The sequence below is a fragment of the Dendrobates tinctorius genome, unplaced genomic scaffold (assembly GCF_039654945.1).
Source record: "Dendrobates tinctorius isolate UK_male_01 unplaced genomic scaffold, ASM3965494v1 ptg000341l, whole genome shotgun sequence".
In the NCBI taxonomy this organism is placed as follows: domain Eukaryota; kingdom Metazoa; phylum Chordata; class Amphibia; order Anura; family Dendrobatidae; genus Dendrobates; species Dendrobates tinctorius.
The window spans coordinates 1,549,968-1,571,668 of NW_027362007.1; the positions used below are offsets into that span (position 1 = coordinate 1,549,968).

The window sequence follows — 21,701 nt, forward strand, 5'->3', positions numbered from 1 at the left end:
ATAGGCCAGTCTGAATAAATGCGTTTTCAGGACACGCTTAAAATTGTGGGGATTGGGGACTAATCGTATTGACCTGGGAAGTGCATTCCAAAGAATTGGCGCGGCACGTGTAAAGTCTTGGAGACGGGAGTGGGAGGTTCTGACTATTGAGGATACTAACCTCAGGTCATCAGCAGAATGGAGGGCGCGGGTAGGGTGGTATACTGAAACAAGGGAGGAGATGTAGGGTGGTGCTGAGCCATGGAGGGCTTTGTGGGTGAGGGTAATAAGTTTATACTGAATTCTGGAGTGGATGGGTAGCCAGTGTAATGACTGGCACAAGGTAGAGGCATCGGTGTAACGATTGGTGAGGAATATGATCCTGGCTGCAGCATTCAAGACAGATTGGAGAGGGGAGAGTTTGGTAAGAGGGAGACCGATTAGAAGAGAGTTACAATAGTCGAGACGAGAATGAATAAGAGAAACAGTAAGAGTTTTTGCAGAGTCAAAAGTAAGAAAAGGTCGAATTCTAGAAATGTTTTTGAGGTGCAGATGACAAGAGCGAGCCAGTGATCGAATGTGGGGGGCAAAGGAAAGCTCGGAATCAAGTATGACCCCAAGACAGCGGGCATGTTGCTGGGGAGTAATAGTGGAACCACACACGGAAATGGCAATGTCGGGTGTAGGTACATTAGTAGCGGGAGGAAACACCAGGAGTTCAGTCTTTGACAGGTTCAGTTTCAGATATAGTGAGGACATGATATTAGACACAGCGTTTAGACAATCGCCAGTGTTTTCTAGAAAGGCTGGCGTGATGTCAGGAGAAGAAGCGTATAATTGGGTGTCATCAGCATAGAGATGGTACTGGAAACCAAATCTACTGATTGTTTGACCAATAGGGGCAGTGTACAAGGAGAAGAGGAGGGGGCCTAGAACCGATCCTTGAGGAACCCCAACAGTAAGGGGAAGGTGAGAGGAGGAGGAACCGGCAAAAGAAACAGTAAAGGAGCGGTCGGAGAGATAGGAGGAGAACCAGGAGAGAACGGTGTCCTTGAGGCCAATGGAATGGAGCATAGTGAGGAGGAGCTGATGATCCACAGTGTCGAATGCTGCAGAGAGATCCAAGAGAATTAGCATGGAGTAATGACCATTTGATTTAGCTGTTAGCAGATCATTAGAGACTTTAGTGAGGGCAGTTTCAGTGGAGTGTAAAGAGCAGAAACCGGATTGGAGAGGGTCGAGAACAGAGTTTTCTGAGAGATAGCGGATAAGACGGGAGTGGACCAGGCGTTCCAGGAGTTTAGAGATGAAGGGAAGATTAGAGACAGGTCTATAGTTAGCGGCACAGTTTTGGTCGAGGGATGGTTTTTTAAGTAGTGGATGTATGATGGCATGCTTAAATGAGGAGGGAAAAATACCAGAAGAGAGAGAGAGGTTAAATATTTTAGTTAGGTGAGGGGTGACAGCAGGGGAAATGGACTGGAGGAGATGTGACGGAAATGGGTCACTGGTGCAAGTAGTTGGGCGAGAAGATGCAAGGAGCCTGCTTACTTCTTCTTCTGTGACTGGTTCAAAATCAGAGAGTGAGTTAGATGCAGTGGGGGAGGGAGGACAGTGCATGGTATGAGGGGATTTGGAGATAATTTCCTGTCGGATCTGGTCAATTTTTTCTTTGAAGTAATTGGCCAGATCGTCAGCTCGGAGCTCCGTGGTTGGGGCCTGTACTCTTGGATTGAGTAGAGAATGAAAAGTGTCAAAGAGACGTTTCGGGTTATTGGACAGTGAGATGATGAGGGTGTTGAAATAGGTTTGTTTGGAGAGGTGAAGGGCAGTGTTGTATGTTCTAAGCATAAACTTAAAATGGATGAAATCTTCGTGTAGATTGGATTTTCTCCACAGACGTTCGGCGCACCTGGAGCACCGCTGCAGGAAACGTGTTTGCACCGTGTGCCAGGGTTGTCGCCATCTGTGTTGTGGTGTTCTATTTATAGGGGGTGCAAATTCATCCAGGGCAGTTTGAAGTGTTTCATTGTAATGCTTCAATGCAGAATCAGGACATGAGAGGGAGGAGATAGGGGCCAATGAAGACTGCAAGTTCTTCAGAAGTTTCTGGGTGTTAATGGCCTGTATGTTTCTATAAGTCTGGACAGTGGGGGTGACCTGAGCAGCCTGGCAGTTCTTTATAGAGAATGAAAGAAGATTGTGGTCAGAGAGCGGGAGAGGGGAGTTTGCAAAATCATCCACTGCACAAAGCCAAGAGAAGACCAAGTCGAGGGAGTTTCCATCTTCATGCGTTGGAGAATTAGTAAGCTGCGAAAGGCCAAATGAGGAGGTTAGAGATAAAAGGTGAGTAGCAGATGGGGAGAGGGGAAGAGCAATGGGGATGTTGAAATCTCCCATGATGAGGGTAGGGATGTCACAGGAGAGAAAATGTGGAAGCCAAGTGGCAAAATGATCCAGGAACTGATGGGAGGGGCCGGGGCCGGTTTACATTATATATCATATATTTATATGATTAGTACACAAGTTTCCATTTACAATTGGTCACACTATAAACAAAAAATATTTTTGGCAACATAAGAATCTATATTTCTGACCTTGGTAGTACAAGGAATCACACCACACGGTCCGTACTATATGATTTAGATAAAGACTTTTCTATAATAATCTCTTTACCCTTTGATATGGAGACCACATGTCTTTTGACATTGCAATCAATATACTCTATTGTTTGTTCCCATCTAATTATATTTTCATTCAACCTCCACTTACAGGACAATCCATTGACTCTAAAAACATTGTCTAACAGTGAAACTATCTAACCGGTGACTACAATCTTTCTTCTCTAAAGGGGTATGATTTCAATATTTGCTTATAGAGTTATATTCTGTCTGCCGCCATGCTTTCCTTTCTCTACTTTTTGTCTTAAAAATGTCTCCATGCTCCCTAATGATCGTTTGGCATATAATTTAAAGATGCTCCTCTACGAGATACTTATTCTATGATCTATCCTACATGTTGTTTTTATTGTATATATTTGTCTGTGATTTTTATTGTCTATATTTTATTTTTCCAGCGACTATATGATAAAGGCCGTTGTGAGGCCGAAACATCAAAAAAGCTGTCGCTTCTTCACCGTCCAATAGAAATAAAGATTTTCCACTTTTGCAAAAATCCACGTGTGCAGTGACTCTATATTTGACTTATTACAAAGTCAGGTCAGACTCTTATACATTTGTATCGCGTGCACCTGCAATTTTCTATATGTCTTTAACACTTGTAAAGAGATATTGGGAGTTTTTCTTATCAGCTATCATCAGACTGCAGAATAATGGGCATTTCTGTGCTTTTTACATCACAGACAGTACAGTGACTGGCGGTGCTAATGGGCACTACTGTGATGCTAACACTGCAAACGAACACTGATAATGGGCATCATTGTGAGGCTGACAGCACTGTGATCGTCACTGATAATGGACGATGTCATTGTTTGTTACTAGCAGTTTTCCCAATGCTCTGGCATACGAAGAGCTATAAGAAATCCTTTAGGTTTCCATAAACTATTTACCTCTTAAATTACCCCGCGCAGTGAACAAAGCGGCTGCAGATTGCGGCTGGCGGAGCTTCTTTTCATATGGATATGACCGTAACCGTCTGCAGAAAGCGTGATCACCTGCGCGCCAAACAACATCACAGATAATTAGCGACTAAACAATATTGCGCGAACGCGCTGAGAATGGAGATGTTGCCAAGGTGTATGTGGATTCCTGACGCCAGATCGTTACTGCGATCAATGACTGCTAATTCTATTCAGCTTTCTAAATGACTCTTCAGAAGACAAGTCGGGGGAAATACGTCCAAAAAGCAAGGAGAAAAAAACACGTTCTGGAGTCTTCATCTTACTCAGTATAATAAATTCTGCCATCTCAAGGTGGAATCTGCTTTTGGAAGGTTGGATGGTCTCCTTAATGGCTGCAGTACTTGTGTTGCCCCTAGACCCCTGATGGATCTACACCTAATCTCATCAGCCAGTACGGACCCCCAGCTGAAGCTGATCTGAAGGGTGAGTGGTTGGAACTAGGGATGAGCGAGTAGTAAATACTCGGACTCGCTGTACTCGTTACAAGAAGCTCCTAATACTCAGGTACTCGTAACGAATAGCGAGTCCAATGTAAGTCTTGGGAAATGCGAGTGATGGGCAGAGAATGTGTGTGGGCAGAGACTATGTGTGCGTGGAGAATGTGTGCGGGGGTCTATGGGGCGGTGTGTGTTTGTGCCGGGTTCTGTGGGCTTGGCTGGACCTGTGGGGGGCTGTGCCGACCTCTGCTGGTGCTGTGCGGGGCCTGTGCTGGGCTGTGCAGGCATCGTCAGTTGGGACTACTTGTCCCATCCGGCTATGCCCACTACAGTGACATCATTAGCGGATGATGGGAAAGTAGTATTCCCATCATCCGGCTAATGTGAATGTAAAAATAAAGACATACAGAACATACAACATATAACATACAGTACATACACATAACATACAACACATAACATAGAGCACATACTCACTGCACACACCTAATTCCCCGAAGCCATTGATCACATGTAAAAAAATTAAAATAATAAACCAACCTATACTCACCTTTCTGCCGTAATCCCACTAATAATGAGGGTCCCACGTTGATCTCCTGTGGAGAGCGACCACATCAGCTGATGCGACCGCTCTCCAGGGGCTCCAGCGATACAGTGACGCTGCGTGGCCAGCCAGTCACAGTAATGCCACAACAAAGAAGGCGACGACTTTACTGTGATAGGCTAACACATGCTGGGCAGGAGATCCGAATATTGTGAGGCGAGTAGTGAAATTTACTTGCTAGGATTCGAGTACCGCATTATTCGCCGAGTACCGAATCCTAACGAGTATACTCGCTCATCCCTAGTTGGGACCACCGCTAATGAGTGATGTTATACTGCTGGTTATGAAGAAACATCACTCCAGGCCGAGGGTCCAGTTCACCTCCAATTAATGATGTCATCACACTTATAGTGAAGTGGTGTCACTACAGGTTGGGTGGTCCAATGTCACCCCTACCTGTCCATGATGATCCCATAGAGCTTAAAGGAAGTCCGCTTTTTACCACCTCTATGGGATCACCAATTCGGATGCACACTGTTACCTTTGATTTTATTGAGCTCCGTATGTTTTCTGATGGGCATTTTACTTTTATTCCAAAATTGAAAACTTTCAACATAAAGGGCTCTCACCAATATTGATCAGGAAAGCTCTGACTTCTGCATCCTCACCACTCCCCCTCCACCCAATCCAGAGAATGAGGCTCTGAAGTGTCCTCTAGGAAAGGATAACTGGCCATGCATGAGCACTGCTGAACTATTGATCCTTTATGGGAATGCCAAGGCTAGCTATATGCTGTGCTCAACTATCTCCAGCCTCGTAGAGAATCAATAGGAGATAGGAGGAAAAAGAATTGGGTATACTAATAGATCACAGACTGAATATGAGTCAACAGTGTGATGCAGCAGCAAAAAAGACAAATGCAATTCTAGGATCTATTAACAGAAGCATACAGTCTAGATCACGTGAAGTCATTATTGCCCTCTACTCCTCTTTGGTCAGACCTCATCTGGAATATTGTGTCCAGTTTTGGGCGCCACATTTTATGAAAGACATCAACAAACTGGAGCAAGTTCAGAAAACAGCGACCAGAATGGTGACCGGTCTGCAAACCCAGTCTTATGAGGAAAGGTTGCAGGATTTGGGAATGTTTATCTTGCAAAAGAGAAGACTTAGAGGAGACTTAATAGCTGTCTACAAATATCTGAAGGGCTGTCACATTGTAGAAGGATCAACTTTATTCTCATTTGCACAAGGAAAGACTAGAAGCAATGGGATGAAACTGAATGGGAGGAGACACAGATTAGATATTAGAAAAAACTTTTTGACAGAATGATCAATGAGTGGAACAAGCTGCCACGAGAAGTGGTGAGTTCTCCTTCAATAGAAGTCTTCAAACAGAGGCTGGACAGACATCTGTCTGGGATGATTTAGCGAATCCTGCTTTGAGCAGGGGGTTGGACCAGATTGCCAAGGATAATTGTGCACGCACGGCCACCGCTCCGTTCCATCTGCACATTTCAGAGCCTCGTTCTCGGTGCTGGTGTGGGCTCCATTAATTGGAAACTCACTGATCCTGCAGTTAGGAATGACCGTTTAACCACAGAGGTAACAATTAATTGTGGGGGGATCCTAGAAGCTCCTCACCTGAGGTCTTGCATAATAAATCTACTGTTCAGGAAAAGAATAAAATAAGGAAGAAAAAAAAGAAAATTTTCATGAATTGGGTTAAAAAGCCCTATCCTATTGTAACACTCTCCTGGGGTATAATTTATATATGCGGACACAGAGGTCCGTTCATGCATTTATTCAAGGCTGCAATCAACATTGGCCTCTATCCCCAAGGCTCAAAGCGAGCAATTACTATCCTATAAAATCTCACACAATCCCGTTCCTCAATTCCAACTGTCAAGAAATAGGAAAAGATAAAAGATATTATTGCATTAGAATGCAAAATAGTCCCAATATACCACAACGCCACTTAACGACCTCATCCTGCTCCTCCCGGACAGTCCCCCAACACGACAACGTCCCTGAATCTGGCTGAAATGTTTTATTCTAGGCTGGAAATCTCCATTCTTCCTCATCTCTGCAGACTCCGCCAGTGTCAGTAAGCAAACCGAAGAAATAATGGAAAAGCTTCCAGCGATACAATTATTGATCGAGCATGTCCCACCTTCAGCAGGTCATCACGAGTGGCAGCAGAAGTGGAGCGGACGCTCTCCGAGGGCCACAGAATTGGGCTCATTAATATGTTGTGGTTGGGGACTTAAAAGCCAAAAATTGCAATTAACCTTAAGATGAAGATTAAAAACATAATTAATGATTACATGCCAAAGGAAGATGTCACACGGAGATACAATTTCAAAGGAGCTTTTTGCAGAAAATATGCGGCGGGCGGAAGAGAGGGGAGCGAGGAATGTGGTAATTAGCTCAGATATTGGATGAAAACTCTCAAGAAGAGGAAAGCGGCTTTTACTCTCTATTCTCAGATGCCAAATGGACGGAACGTCTTCCTACATTAGGTTTATTGATGAAAATGAAGGAATACTTAACTTATGTTATCCGGGCAGCCTGCACTTAATGATTAGTATGAGCGTGGCAACGATTCGAGTCCCAGATCTATAAAACATGGCTATTTATAATATCCGGCTGCCAAAATGAGTTTTTTGAAAGATGGTGAATGTTTGGCCGTGCCCAGTACATCAGAGATTGTAAGGGATCATCATACATACAATACATTACTGATCCTGTACTGATCCTGAGTTACATCCAGCATTATACTCCAGAGCTGCACTCACTATTCTGCTGGTGCAGTCACTGTGTACTTACATTACTGATCCTGAGTTACATCCTGTATTATACTCCAGAGCTGCACTCACTATTCTGCTGGTGTAGTCACTGTGTACATACATTACATTACTGATCCTGAGTTACATCCTGTATTATACCCCAGAGCTGCACTCACTATTCTGCTGGTGTAGTCACTGTGTACATACATTACATTACTGATCCTGAGTTACCTCCTGTATTATACCCCAGAGCTGCACTCACTATTCTGCTGGTGCAGTCACTGTGTACATACATTACATTACTGATCCTGAGTTACCTCCTGTATTATACTCCGGAGCTGCACTCACTATTCTACTGGTGCAGTCACTGTGTACATACATTACATTACTGATCCTGAGTTACATCCTGTATTATACTCCAGAGCTGCACTCACTATTCTGCTGGTGTAGTCACTGTGTACATACATTACATTACTGATCCTGAGTTACATCCTGTATTATACTCCAGAGCTGCACTCACTATTCTGCTGGTGTAGTCACTGTGTACATACATTACATTACTGATCCTGAGTTACATCCTGTATTATACCCCAGAGCTGCACTCACTATTCTGCTGGTGTAGTCACTGTGTACATACATTACATTACTGATCCTGAGTTACCTCCTGTATTATACCCCAGAGCTGCACTCACTATTCTGCTGGTGCAGTCACTGTGTACATACATTACATTACTGATCCTGAGTTACCTCCTGTATTATACTCCGGAGCTGCACTCACTATTCTACTGGTGCAGTCACTGTGTACATACATTACATTACTGATCCTGAGTTACATCCTGTATTATACCCCAGAGCTGCACTCACTATTCTGCTGGTGCAGTCACTGTGTACATACATTACATTACTGATCCTGAGTTACATCCTATATTATACTCCGGAGCTGCACTCACTATTATGCTGGTGTAGTCACTGTGTACATACATTACATTACTGATCCTGAGTTACATCCTGTATTATACCCCAGAGCTGCACTCACTATTCTGCTGGTGCAGTCACTGTGTACATACATTATATTACTGATCCTGAGTTACATCCTGTATTATACCCCAGAGCTGCACTCACTATTCTGCTGGTGTAGTCACTGTGTACATACATTACATTACTGATCCTGAGTTACCTCCTGTATTATACCCCAGAACTGCACTCACTATTCTGCTGGTGCAGTCACTGTGTACATACATTACATTACTGATCCTGAGTTACCTCCTGTATTATACTCCGGAGCTGCACTCACTATTCTGCTGGTGCAGTCACTGTGTACATACATTACATTACTGATCCTGAGTTACCTCCTGTATTATACTCCGGAGCTGCACTCACTATTCTGCTGGTGCAGTCACTGTGTACATACATTACATTACTGATCCTGAGTTACATCCTGTATTATACCCCAGAGCTGCACTCACTATTCTGCTGGTGTAGTCACTGTGTACATACATTACATTACTGATCCTGAGTTACATCCTGTATTATACCCCAGAGCTGCACTCACTATTCTGCTGGTGTAGTCACTGTGTACATACATTACATTACTGATCCTGAGTTACCTCCTGTATTATACCCCAGAGCTGCACTCACTATTCTGCTGGTGCAGTCACTGTGTACATACATTACATTACTGATCCTGAGTTACCTCCTGTATTATACTCCGGAGCTGCACTCACTATTCTGCTGGTGCAGTCACTGTGTACATACATTACATTACTGATCCTGAGTTACATCCTGTATTATACCCCAGAGCTGCACTCACTATTCTGCTGGTGCAGTCACTGTGTACATACATTACATTACTGATCCTGAGTTACCTCCTGTATTATACTCCGGAGCTGCACTCACTATTCTGCTGGTGCAGTCACTGTGTACATACATTACTGATCCTGAGTTACATCCTGTATTATACCCCAGAGCTGCACTCACTATTCTGCTGGTGCAGTCACTGTGTACATACATTACATTACTGATCCTGAGTTACATCCTGTATTATACCCCAGAGCTGCACTCACTATTCTGCTGGTGCAGTCACTGTGTACATACATTACATTACTGATCCTGAGTTACCTCCTGTATTATACTCCGGAGCTGCACTCACTATTCTGCTGGTGCAGTCACTGTGTACATACATTACATTACTGATCCTGAGTTATATCCTGTATTATACCCCAGAGCTGCACTCACTATTCTGCTGGTGCAGTCACTGTGTACATACATTACATTACTGATCCTGAGTTACATCCTGTATTATACCCCAGAGCTGCACTCACTATTCTGCTGGTGTAGTCACTGTGTACATACATTACATTACTGATCCTGAGTTACATCCTGTATTATACCCCAGAGCTGCACTCACTATTCTGCTGGTGTAGTCACTGTGTACATACATTACATTACTGATCCTGAGTTACATCCTGTATTATACCCCAGAGCTGCACTCACTATTCTGCTGGTGCAGTCACTGTGTACATACATTACATTACTGATCCTGAGTTACATCCTGTATTATACCCCAGAGCTGCACTCACTATTCTGCTTGTGCAGTCACTGTGTACATACATTACATTACTGATCCTGAGTTACATCCTGTATTATACCCCAGAGCTGCACTCACTATTCTGCTGGTGTAGTCACTGTGTACATACATTACATTACTGATCCTGAGTTACATCCTGTATTATACCCCAGAGCTGCACTCACTATTCTGCTGGTGTAGTCACTGTGTACATACATTACATTACTGATCCTGAGTTACATCCTGTATTATACCCCAGAGCTGCACTCACTATTCTGCTGGTGTAGTCACTGTGTACATACATTACATTACTGATCCTGAGTTACATCCTGTATTATACTGCAGAGCTGCACTCACTATTCTGCTGGTGTAGTCACTGTGTACATACATTACATTACTGATCCTGAGTTACATCCTGTATTATACCCCAGAGCTGCACTCACTATTCTGCTGGTGTAGTCACTGTGTACATACATTACATTACTGATCCTGAGTTACATCCTGTATTATACTCCAGAGCTGCACTCACTATTCTGCTGGTGCAGTCACTGTATACATACATTACATTACTGATCCTGAGTTACATCCTGTATTATACTGCAGAGCTGCACTCACTATTCTGCTGGTGTAGTCACTGTGTACATACATTACATTACTGATCCTGAGTTACCTCCTGTATTATACCCCAGAGCTGCACTCACTATTCTGCTGGTGTAGTCACTGTGTACCTACATTACATTACTGATCCCCACCTGCTGTCGTTCGGACTTTAATATAACGCTCATTATTCTCTTATTGCCAGCAGAGCAGAGGAGAATGACGGCATTCGGCTTCAACACCTGCCGCTGGGGAACAGTCCTTACTGTGGCGCTTCTTCCCCGGCGGCTGTCCGTGTGGTACTGATGCGGCACCCGGTTGCCACACGTAGTACACACATGGACACGGATATCGCTGGTACCGGGCCTTACAATGTATCAGTCTGGAGCTCATTCACTCAGAGGTTGGTTTAGACTGGATACAACTGTAACAAACCCACAGCTGTGAGAAGTATCAGAAGTTTAGGCGTTTTCAAAAAAGAAGTCTCAAGAAATTTTCTATTTTGAGACACTAAACAGAAATCTTAAAAATGGTGGGAAACTGATAGAAGTATGATGGAAGGTTGCGGAGCGCTGACTGTGCAGCACCCTGGGGTTCGATCGTCCTCAGCTGGGTAATCGTTTGTCTTCATCTCTTCTTACAAGATGTTTTCCTGGCAGCGTTATAATAGATTGTGAATCGGAGGTCGATGTGTCAGCAGCGCTCGTCTGTACCTAATTATCACCTATAAGGATCTGAAGCCTGAGCCGGTCTGCTACTGACAGCGCCAGGAGGGAAGAGGCGTCCGCAGCACGAAGGATTGGCTGCAGGGAGGAAGCTTCTATTCACTGCATAGTAAGGCATGAAACGCCCGGTGCTGGGGCGAGGGCTAACCTAAGGAAGGTGCTAAAAAAAAATACATTCTCTACAATTAAAAAAATGTAAAGTGTTAATGTTTTCATTTTTAAAAATATTATCATTTGTTTTTAATGGAAAATAATTTTAAAATGTTTGATATTTTCCACTTTTAAACACTAAAAGCGTTGATTCTGTAAGTGCTGCTCACTGTATCATAAACATAATTCCAGATCGTGTTACAAGTATCTAATCGCAGCACGTGATACACTCCATGTATCTAATCGCAGCACGTGATACACTCCATGTATCTAGATACAGGACTCAATGTAATGTATTATTATTATACATTTTTATAGCGCCATTTATTCCATGGCGCTTTACATGTGAAAGGGGCAAATATAGACAAGTATAATAAACATGTGTAAGACAAGGGACACACAAGTACAGAACGAGAGAGGACCCTGCCCGCGAGGGCTCACAGTCTACAGGAATGGGTGAGGATACAGTAGAAGAGGGTGGCAGTTCAGCAGGATGAGGATCACTGCAGGTTGTAGGCTTGTTGGAAGAGGTAGGTCTTCAGGTTCCTTTTGAAGGTTTCCATGGTAGGCGAAAGCCTGATGTGTTGGGGTAGAGAGTTCCAGAGTATGGGGGAAGCACGGGAGAAGTCTTGTATACGGTTGAGGGAAGAAGAGATAAGAGGAGAGTAGAGAAGGAGATCCAGAGAGGATCGAAGGTTGCGTGTAGGTAAGTACCGGGAGACCATGTCACAGATGTATAGAGGAGACAGGTTGTGGATGGCTTTGTATGTCATAGTTAGGGTTTTGAACTAGAGCCTCTGGACGATAGGAAGCCAATGAAGGGTTTGGCAGAGAGGAGATGCTGGGGAATAATGTGGAGACAGGTGGATTAGTCAGGCAACAGAGTGTAGGATGGATTGGAGTGGTGCAAGAGTGCTAGAGGGGAGGCTAGAGAGTAGGAGGTTGCAGTAGTCAAAGCAGGAGATGATGAGGGCATGCATTAGCGTTTTTGCGGTTACTTGGTCAAGGAATGCAGGGATCTGTGAAATATTTTTGAGTTGGAGTCGGCAGGAGGCAAGGGCTTGGATATGTGGCTTGAAAGAGAGGGCAGAGTCGAGGATCACCCCCCAAGGCATCAAGCATGCGGGACTGGGGAAAGTGAGAAGCCATTGACATTGATGCATAAGTCTGGTGGAGGGGTAGAGTGAGGTGGGGGAAAGATGATGAATTCTGTTTTGTCCATGTTCAGTTTTAGAAAGGGAGCAGAAAAGAAAGCTGAAATAGCAGACAGATATTGTGGGATTTTGGTCAGTAGCGAGGTGATGTCAGGTCCAGATAGGTAGATCTGCGTGTCATCGGCATAGAGATGATGCAAACCGTGAGATTCTATGAGCTGTCCCAGGCTGAATGTGTAGATGGAGAAGAGTAGTGGTCCTAGAACTGAGCCTTGGGGAACACCGACAGACAAGGGGCGAGGTGAGGAGGTGGTGTGGGAGACGAAGACACTGGATGTCCGATGTCCGGTCTGTTAGATATGATGAGATCCAGGATAGGGCCAAGTCTGTGATGCCAAGAGATGAGAGAATCTGTAACAAGGGGGAATGATACACAGTGTCCAAGGCAGAAGATAGGTCTAGGAGAAGGAGGACAGCGTAGTGTCGCTGCAGGCCAAAGCTTTCTCTGATCTTGTCGATCTTCCACTTAAAGAAAGAGGCAAAGTCTTCAACAGAAATGAGAGGAGAGGGAGGATATGACGGAGGACAGAGAATTGGAAGTTTTGAAAAGCTGTTTAGGGTTGTGAGACAGAGAGGATATGAGAGATGCAAAGTAAGTTTGTTTTGCAGCAGAGAGTGTGTACTTGAAGCTGACGAGGGAGTGCTTGTATGCAGTAAAGTGCTCGGCAGAAAGGGATCTCTTCCATCTCCACTCAGCAACCCTGAATGCCCATTTCAGTTCTTTCGTCAGGCTGGTAAGCCAGGGTTGCCTGTTGATTGTACGAGTTTTGTTGTGTGCAAAAGGGGCGGCCGAATCGAGTGCTGCTGTTAATGTGGTGTTATATAAAGTGGCAGCAGCATCTCTGTCATGAAGGGAAGCTATGTCTGTGAGAGGGAGAAGGGACTCAGTGAGTGTAAATTGAGGTGTTTGAGATTTCTGCGAGGGTGAGTGAGTTTGTGGAGTGATGGTTGCACACTAGGAGAGGAGAAGCAAGAGAATGTCAGTAGGTTGTGGTCAGACAGGGGGAGAGGTGAGTTAGTGAGATTAGTAAGGGAACAGAGGAGGGTGACGATAAGGTCCAGCATGTGGCCATATTTGTGAGTGGCCGCAGAGGACCATTGAGTGAGGCCAAAGGAAGCAGTCAGTGATAAAAGTTTAGTCACCCATAATGATAGTGGGGATGTCAGCAGAAAGGAAATGAGGTAGCCAGGTGGTGAAGTGGTCGAGAAAGGTGAAGATGGCTAGTCCTGGGGGGCGGTAGATGACAGCCAGCTGGAGGAGTACTAGATGTGGACAGAGTTCACCTCAAGCGAGGGAAGCGTAGCGGAGGGTGGGAGTAGAATTGGGGTAAAGGAGCAGGTATTAGATAGGAGCAAGCCAACTCCTCCACCACGTTTGTTGCTGGGGTGAGGGGTGTGAGAGAGATGAAATCCACCATAAGAAAGTGCAGCAGGGGAAGCTGTGTTAGAGGGGGTGAGACAAGTTTCAGTGATGGCGAGGAAGGAGAGTTTGTAAGAGATAAAGAGGTCATGGATAAATGACAGTTTGTTGCAGACAAAGCGTGCGTTCCATAGTGCTCCAGGTAGGGGTGTGAGCGGCAGCCAGGGCCGTAGTCTTGGCCTGCCAAGGTGTCTGGTTTAGCGCGCCCTGGCCACCCACATCACATACAGAGTCTCACTTGCCTGGTTCTCAGAGGCCTCCTTTAGACACAAAAACACTTCTTCCTTCGATCTGACACATAGAGAGACAGAGTCCAATTCCAATTTTAAATGTAGAACTTTACTTGTTTTCATTTGCTGCACGTCCACATCAGTTACAGCATCAACACAGAGTTCTGCACAGTTCACATCCTTCACTTTCCCTGTGCTCGTCCCTATGTCCTTTAGGCTGGTTTCACATTAGCGCTTTTTAAGCGCAAGCACGGCCGGGGGTAGCTCCGCCCCCGAGCCGGCTCTCTGCCCGGCGTGCCCGCCCCTTGCTTGTAGCGCCGCCTCCTAGCGCACAGCGGCGCCTGCGATCGGCGCACCCTATCTTTAGCATAGGGTGCGCAGATCGTGCGCAGGCCGTGCGCTAGTTGCGCTTTGACCTGCGCTGCGCACTTTTGACGGTGCGCCGTGCGCGCCAAAATCAAACTTTTCTCCTCTCCTAGTGTGCAACCAAGGGGCGGGCACGCTGGGCAGAGAGCCGGCTCGGGGGCGGAGCTACCCCCGGCCGTGCGTGTGCTTAAAAAGCGCTAATGTGAAACCAGCCTCAGTTTGTACCTAGATCGAACCGTCTCGACCGGTACCGCAGCGTCCTCCCTGTTCAGCTTCATTACGTTCAGGAGTTCCCTTGTCCATTTCGCCCCAGACATGAGGGTATCTCCCCATGTAATATGGTGCAACATTTTAGAGCGACCTGCATGTCAGTTCTGCTACACTTCTGGCAATGGACGGCTGGGCTTCCCACTTTCCAATGTTATGGAGTCATCCGCCCTGCCTGGGCTCTGTAGCCCTACTCCCTCGAAATGGGAAAACCCTCTATCTTATCTGTGGTTGACTCCTCCTATGTCAACTATATACTATTGTACCCCATCTAGTGCTCATATTGAGGTACTGCACTTTCCCTATCTACACAACATATACAGTATGTATATTTATATATATATATATATAATATATAAAGCTCAAGTGTGTGTATGTATGTATGTGTGTATGTCCGGGATTGGCATCCGCACCGTCGCAGCTACAGCCACAAAATTTGGCACAGTCACACGTCTGGACCCCAAGAGTGTCGTAACCTATGTTGTGAGGTGAAACTTTAACCCCGCGCGTTCCAATTCACCAAACAATTTTGCCCCTGTCTACATAATTGGGAAAAAGTGTGTGTGTGTATCAAGCCCCGCTCCTCATTAGGATGTCATAATGGTTGCCATGGCGACGCTAATGTCATCATAGGTTGCAAGCCCCGCCGCTCATTATGATGTCATAATGGTTGACTATGGGATGGAGGATGTGTGATGGGTATATGGGCACTGGACTATGGGATGGAGGATATGTATGATGGGTATATGGGCACTGGACTATGGGATGGAGGATATGTATGATGGGTATATGGGCACGGGACTATGGGATGGAGGATATGTATGATGGGTATATGGGCACTGGACTATGGGATGGAGGATATGTATGATGGGTATATGGGCACGGGACTATGGGATGGAGGATATGTATGATGGGTATATGGGCACGTGACTATGGGATGGAGGATGTGTGATGGGTATATGGGCATGGGACTATGGGAAGGAGGATGTGTGATGGGTATATGGGCACGGGCCTATGGGATGGAGGATATGTATGATGGGTATATGGGCACGGGCCTATGGGATGGTGGATATGTATGATGGGTATATGGGCACGTGACTATGGGATGGAGGATAATTATAATTTGCTATAACTAACCACAGTTAGTTACTATGCCCGGGCAGCGCCGGGCTCTTCAGCTAGTATATATATATATATATATATATATATATAGCAGAAACATTATAGGACAATTAAATACATACCAATAAATAGTATATACATTCCGAACCAGGACAAGTTTGGGGAACAAGACAGTTTATTATGATCCCTTAGAGGGCGACCAGGGGAGTAGGGGCTGGATGAATAGGTATGAGGTTATCATGATTGCGAGAACTTTTAGAGGATTATGGCAGGGTGTTAGAAATGAGTGTGGGGATGTGGTAAGGAGGGCCAGGATTTGCGAGCGATGACGTCCATTCTCGCGGGATCGCGAAGTCTCTCGGTCATTCGCGCGACGTCATCGCGAATGACCGCGAGACGTCGCGATCCCATGAGAACGGACGTCATCGCGGTAATTGTCGCAAAGGATTACTGGGACCTGGAGCGTGGAGAGAGGCGGGAAGGCTGCGCGGGACGCTGGAAGGTGAGAATAACAATTTTTTTTTATTATTATTATTATTTACATTCTATCTTTTACTATTGAGGCAGCATAGGCGGCCTCAATAGTAAAAAGTTGGTCACACTCGTCAAACACTATGCTTGACGAGTGTGACCAACCAGTCAATCAGTTCTCCAAGCGATGCTACAGATCGCTTGGAAAACGCTAGCATTCTGCAAGCTAATTACGCTTGCAAAATGCTAGTTTTTCCGCGGGAAAATCGCGGGAATTTAAAATGTGATTTTCCCGCAGAATGGAATTCCGGAATTCTCGCCGTAATTTCCGCGAGAGTTCCGCTACGTGTGAACCCAGCCTAAAGTTACAGATGACACATTTCATTTGTATTTTAGGGAATACACACACACATATATATATATATATATATCATTTTAAAAGTAACAAAAAGGAAAATAGACCAATGCAAAAGTTTGGGCTCCCTTGGAGATTTGTGTGCTCAGATAGCTATGACCAAGGTTTCAGACCTTAATTAGCCTGTTGGGGTTATGGTTTGTTCACTATCATCATTAGGAAAGGCCAGGTGATGTAAATTTCCCAGCTTTATAATAACCCAGCCTCCTCTAACCTTGTGCCAAAATAATAGCAGCCATGATGGAGGCCTACAAAACATGAGAAGGCTACAAGAAAATAGCAAAGCATGTTCACATTGCCCTTTCTTCATTTTGAAATGTAAGTAAGAAATGGCAGCTACCAGGAACAGTGGAGATCAAGATAAGGTCTGGAAGACCAAGCAAAATTTCAGTGAGAGCTGCTCATAGGATTGCTAAAGAAGCAAATCAGAACCCCCACTTGACTGCAAAAGACCTTCAGAAAGATTTAGCAGATGTAACAAAAGTGATGGAACCACTATGCCATGAATTGAGGAGAGCCTGGAGGGGCGTGACTAGGTGAACACCTGACTCTTCGCAAGAGCACCTGAGAGTAAGGTTAAACTTGGCTCTGCTTGAACATCAGGTGCTACTCTGGGACATACCTTGGACACACGGCAGCTGACCCCCAAAGAGGCATGTAATTGGAATGGCCAGGAATAGGTAGACTTGGCTGATGCAGACTGGCACGACAGGTGCAGGCAGGTATGCCTGGTATACAAGCTGGTACGGCAGGTGCAGGCAGGTACAACTGGTATTCAGAGTGGCACAGCAGGTGCAGGCAGGTACATCTGGTATACAGGTTGGCATGGCAAGTGCAGGAAGGTATGGTTGGTATAGAGACTGGCACGGCATGTGCAGGCAGATACAGCTAGTATACAGGCTGGCATGGCATTTGCAAGCAAGTACGGCAGGTAAATAGGCTGGAACAGCAGGTGCAAGGAGATATGGCTGGTTTACAGACAAGCACGGCTGGTGCAGGCAGATACAACTGGTATACAGGCAGGCACATCAGATGATGGCAGGTGCAATAGTGCACAGCAGATACATAGGCAGGCAGGTGATTGCGGGCAAAGGTGGAATAAAGGAACACACTGCAGGTATGGGAATACAGGTACAAGCAGGGACAGGCAGGGACTGGCAGGAAGAGTGAACATGTTGCTCAGGCACCTCCCATCAGGTGGAGGTGCCATAAATAATAAGCGCCTCTCAGCCATTGGCTAGGGACACTTTAGAATGGCACGCGCTGTCCCTTTAAGAGGGAGAAACGCACGAGGGTACCCTAAGAACAGTGCCCGGAGATCTGCAAGCAGTGCGCAGACCTTGGGCAGCAGCAGAAAAAGGTAGTGTGGGACGGGGGCCAAAAAATGATGAGGGAGTCAGCATTCCTGCAGAGGGCAGAGGGAAGCGTGCAGGCACGCCAGTGCTACAGCAGATTTTAGAGTTGTGGCACAATGTTCTAATGTTAACAACTCCTGCATAAATATGGTGAAGAGTCATCAGAAGAAAAACTCTCCTGCATCATTACCATAAAATTCAGCATCAAAAATATGCAAAAAAACATCTAAACAAGCCTGGTGCATTTTGGAAACAAGTCCTGTGGACCGGTGAGGATAAATTAGAACTCTGGTCACAATGATCAAAGGTATGTGTGGAGTAAAAAGGGCACAGAATTTCAAGAACAGACTATCTTGCCAACTATTAATCATGGGGGTGGATCAATAATGCTTTGGGTTGGGTTATAGACAATGGCACTGGGAACGTTCCACGGGAAGAGGGAAGAATGGATTCAATGAAATTTCTACAAATTCTTAATGCAAAATAACACCATCTGTAAAAAGCAAAAGGTAAAAAGAGGAAGAGGAAGAGGATGGCTTCTAAAAATGGGTAATGATCCTAAACACACATCAAAATCCACAATAGACGACCTCAAAAGGCAAAAGCTGAAGGTTTTACAATGGCCCTCACAGTCCCTGATCTGAACATCGTTGACAATCTGTGGGTAGACCTGAAAATAGCAGAGGATGGAAGACGACTCCGTAATCTCACAGAACTGGAAGAATTCTCCAAGGAAGAATGGAGGAAAATCCCTCAAACAAGAATTGAAAGACTATTGTCTGGCTACAAAAAGCATTTACAAGCTGTGATGCTTTCAAAGGGTGGCGCTACTCGGTACTAACCATGTAGGGTGCCCAACCTTTAGCTTCAGCCCATTGTCCTTTTTGTAATTTTTAAAATGTAAAAATAAAAATATATATATATTTTCTCCTAAAATACAAAGGAAATGTGTCATCTGTAACTTTAGGCCTTTTAGCGATCATTTCATCACCAGGGGTGCACAGACTTTTACATGCCATTGTACATGCACGTCTGTAATTAACTGCTTATTAACATTTTCAGCAGCTCTTGAGAAGTTAACCCTTATCTTTTGTTTACAGCTCATTGCCTGGGAGACCGACCACCGCTGCTGTCCATCTTGTGATCCAGCGATCCTGGAAGGTTTAAAACAGAACTGGAGCCTGTAAGCGCTGCACACACTCTGCTGGCTAGCTGCGGTGGTCGGGTTCCTAGTCAACGAGCTGTAAGAAACAGAAAAGTGTTAATGTTGCTAGAATGGTGGAAAATTTTAATAAGCAATTGCTTGAAAAATTTCTTGTTTTTATGAGCTTGACCCAATAATGCTTCTAATATGAAGACGGAAATAATCCTTCAGTCACCAATGTAAATACATAGGGGGGTGGGAAAGAGTATCTATAGCAGCAAAATAAACCAAACCATCAGCAGGCAAGTTGTTGCTGCTCAGCTGTTATTTTTCTGCAGCGATTGCAGCTGTATTTTCGTAACTGAGTCACCCAGGCTTCTGAGATGTGCACAGCCCCTGTTCTCTATAGATACAGGCACAAGTCTTGTTCCTGCAGCTTGCACTCCTCTTGATCACCAGGTGGCGCTGCAGGTAACGTGTTGTACATGGCGGCTGCTGGGACTGCAGTGTTGCACAGGCAGGAGAAGAGGTGAGAATTCATCCAGGATGTGGCCCCCAGAATCTGTGCCGCTCTATCAGGAATTCAAGGGGTGTCTCCATATTTTGAATGAGGAGCAAAGTTTGGCAAAATGTAAGATTTCGGATGGGAGTGAACTTCTTGGTGCCATGGTCTATATGGGTATCCCGCAGGATACGGGACCGCGGGCAGCGTCTGATCTCTATAAATACTGCAAAACAGCCGGAGTTCTGTTGAGTTTCCGCCTTTTTTCCTACATTGCGGCTCCGTGTGCTCCATAATAATAAAGTTACACTAAGCTCGCGGGAAAAAGCGCTGAATAAATATTTGCATGAATTTCGGCTCGCGGTAACACTGATTAATGACTTGCTCTACTTTCTTCTTAATTAACTTTTACCTAAACACGAGATTTCATCTGCAGCATGAAGGGAGCTGGGACGTCGATGGGTTCCGTCACCGTCACCAGCAATGCTAGGAGGAAAAACTCCACGGGGAATGTGTAAGGTCGCGGTCAGGAGACTCGTGGGAACGGAGACCTCGCAGCTGTAATGAGCAAAACGAATGGAGAGAGAGCGCTAATGAGCCGCGCTGACGATGGGGTGACGGCGCTGATGGACTTTGTAACGTTGTTGTGTTCTCGGCTGTATTCAGATTTCCTCCGGTCTAATGTTACCTAATTAGCGCGTCCAATAAACTGGCGGAGAAGTTAGCGGCTCGCTGGTTTATTCCCGCACAGCTCGTTAGTGCTCGTCCGGAGGGGTTCGGGGGGTCGCAGGCGGAGGGTTCACAGACTTTGGACTTGTTTAGAAGTTTAACGATTCCTCTGCAATTAGGGAAAGTAACAGAATTGTAGCAAGGTGTCAGACGAGAGGCGACGCCAGTGTTGGCTCTGCGATCGGGGGGAGGTGATCACATTAGCTGAGGCGGATCGTAAGTCTGCATGCTACAAAGCGTTTCTTTAGTAAAGTTTCCAGAGGAACGCGTCTGCTAAAATTCGGAGGAGAATTCAGATTTAGGGCAAATTTACTGAATGTGCCCTTATTGTTGTTAAAAAGTCATTTACTATGCTCCGAGATCTCCTATAGGGCACAGGAAAGGGTTAAAAGTAACAAAAAAAAAAAAAATCACCATTCACATGTCCCCTACACGGCTGCCGTTCCCTTTTGGTTCTCCACTCACCCTGAAAGCAGCAATAAAGGGTGAAGAGAAGACCGGTCGTGGCGCTTCACTTATGACCAGCGACTTCAGCCTCGCTGCATTTTCATCTTTCTTCTTGGACGCGTTGGCTGCTGGACTGTCCACCATACTTTACACTGCAGATTTAGTACAAATCTTTGATCCCCTTTTAAATACAACATCTGTTGGAACATGAAATGCAGCAATGTGTCTGATCTAAATCTCTGGCTGCTGTTTTGTCACTTCCCCATGCTTTACACTGCAGCACTGATACATGAAGTACACCCCAGTTTAGCTCCATCATCTATTAGAGACTGCAGTAGTCTGAACTCCAGGACCTGTCTAATCTGAAGGTCTGGCCGCTGATTTCTCAATCCACCGTGCTGTGCACCATTTTCAAGAATTTAGTCCTAAAAACATCTGCAAATATTGCAAGAGAAAATAGAAAAGTGACTAAAAAAATATTAGAAACTTGTAAAAAAAATGTTTTATTATACAACAAATAGGGGGCGTTCCAAAAAGTAAAAGTTATGCATGAACTAGGAGGTAGATAGTTGGGGGTCTGACCAGTGGGGTC

The 21,701-nt window shown here is 45.2% G+C and overlaps 2 long non-coding RNA genes across 2 annotated transcripts in view; both read left to right on the forward strand.

Annotated features, from left to right (window-relative positions):
* The window catches only part of LOC141074869 (uncharacterized), a 252,636-nt gene that overhangs the window by 175,117 nt on the left and 55,818 nt on the right, over positions 1-21,701 (forward strand). The gene's annotated exons all lie outside the window — the stretch shown is intronic.
* LOC141074860 (uncharacterized) lies at positions 11,184-20,655 on the forward strand. Its single transcript, XR_012227226.1, has 2 exons — positions 11,184-11,386; positions 20,370-20,655. It is a non-coding gene; the product is annotated as an uncharacterized lncRNA (long non-coding RNA).